The sequence below is a fragment of the Onthophagus taurus genome, chromosome 3 (assembly GCF_036711975.1).
Source record: "Onthophagus taurus isolate NC chromosome 3, IU_Otau_3.0, whole genome shotgun sequence".
NCBI classification, from domain to species: Eukaryota; Metazoa; Arthropoda; class Insecta; order Coleoptera; family Scarabaeidae; genus Onthophagus; species Onthophagus taurus.
This window is the reverse complement of record NC_091968.1, coordinates 26,466,710-26,467,594: the sequence shown is the minus strand read 5'-3', so window position 1 is coordinate 26,467,594 and position 885 is coordinate 26,466,710. Positions and strand designations below refer to the sequence as shown.

At 34.6% G+C, this 885-nt stretch overlaps 1 non-coding gene across 1 annotated transcript; it reads left to right on the top strand.

Moving 5' to 3' along the window:
* Positions 1-490: 490 nt before the first annotated feature.
* Positions 491-563, top strand: TRNAK-CUU (transfer RNA lysine (anticodon CUU)). The gene has a single exon. It is a non-coding gene; the product is annotated as a tRNA-Lys (tRNA).
* Positions 564-885: the final 322 nt, after the last annotated feature.

The window sequence follows — 885 nt, the reverse complement described above, 5'->3', positions numbered from 1 at the left end:
GAAAATCGGTTCGAAAAACGGAGCGAGCTGCAACAACATTCGACCAGCTCAAGGTCTTTCTTACGTCGTTCTCGTTGTTCGAAAGAGAACCCACCACCACCTTAGATCTCGAGTCCGGTTCGTTCGCTGCTCTTTTGCTTGCGTCTCAACAACAACAAAAAAAAATCGGTCGAGAACTTGCGTAACTCTCGCCGCTGCCGCCAACGGCCATAAGAAAAAAGAATAAGAAAACGGTGTGGATTTTAAGCGGTGCGCGCCTATCGATTCGATTACCACCACTACTATTTGTATATTATATGCTGCCCATTCTATTGCTAACACTACTATTGCGTGGTAATAGAACGGCCTTGTCAAGGCCTACTCTAACGTAAGTGAGGGCGTTTAAAACGTTTATTTTTTATGGTTTTAATTTTTGAAACTTTTTTTGATTTTAATGTCATAATTAGTTCTAATAGTTACCGATAGATGATACTTTTTTTGGGAAATCTAAGCCCGGCTAGCTCAGTCGGTAGAGCATGAGACTCTTAATCTCAGGGTCGTGGGTTCGAGCCCCACGTTGGGCGAATCCCTTTTTTATTTTTTAAATCGATTCAAAAATAAAAAAATCGTTGAGGTTTAATCGATGTGATAATTAGGCTTTAAAATTCTCGGTAAATACCAGTTCAATTAAAAGTGAGTAACTTAACCATTATCTAATTACGCGATTAAATCGGGTTTTCAATTACTTCACTTGCTGCGATGATCTTCTTGGAAATTTTTCGAAAATTTAATATTGTTGAGATTAAAAATTAATATTAAAATGTTTTTTTTTTTAAATAAATTAAATAAATATAAATAAATATAAATAAATATAAATAAATATAAATAAATACAAATAAATAAAAA